A 674-nucleotide genomic window follows, 5' to 3' on the forward strand; every position below is an offset into this window, starting at 1 on the left:
TGGTGTGTTTCTAGAAATCTGTCCATTTCTTCCAGATTTTCAAATTCGTTAGGGTGCAGTTCTTCATAGTACCCTGATATTATCCTTTTTATTTCAGTTGGTTCTGTTGTGATGTCACCCATTCATTTCTTATTTATGTTCTTTGTATTTTCTCCATGTTTTCATTTGTTAATTTTGCCAGTGTTTTGTCAATATTATTGATCTTTTCAAAAAACCAACTTCTGGTCTTGTTGATTTTTTCTATTGCCCTTCTATTTTCTGTTTCTTTGATTTCTGCTCCAATCTTTATTATTTCCTTTCTTCTTGTGATTGTAGGTGTTTCTTACTGTTCTTATTCTAATTGTTGGTGATGTTGGTTTAAAGTATTGATTTTGGTTCTTTCTTCTTTTTGCCTGTGTGCATTTATTGCTATAAATTGGCCTCTGATCACTGATTATGCTATGTCCCAAAGATTTTGGTATGTTGTGTTTTCATTCTCATTTGATTCAAAGAGTTTTTGAATTTCAATTTTTATTTCTTCTTTTATCCAGTCTTTCTCAAGGAGGGTGTTGTTCAGTTTCCATGTGTTTACTCTTTTTCCATTGATCTTCCTATTGTTGATTTCTGATTTGATAGCATTATGATCTGAGAAGATGCTTTGCAGTATTTCAATGTTTTTAAATTTATGGAGGCTT

Source organism: Orycteropus afer, unplaced genomic scaffold (genome assembly GCF_000298275.1).
Source record: "Orycteropus afer afer isolate SDZICR_OR568_19922 unplaced genomic scaffold, OryAfe1.0 scaffold00782, whole genome shotgun sequence".
Lineage (NCBI taxonomy): Eukaryota > Metazoa > Chordata > Mammalia > Tubulidentata > Orycteropodidae > Orycteropus > Orycteropus afer.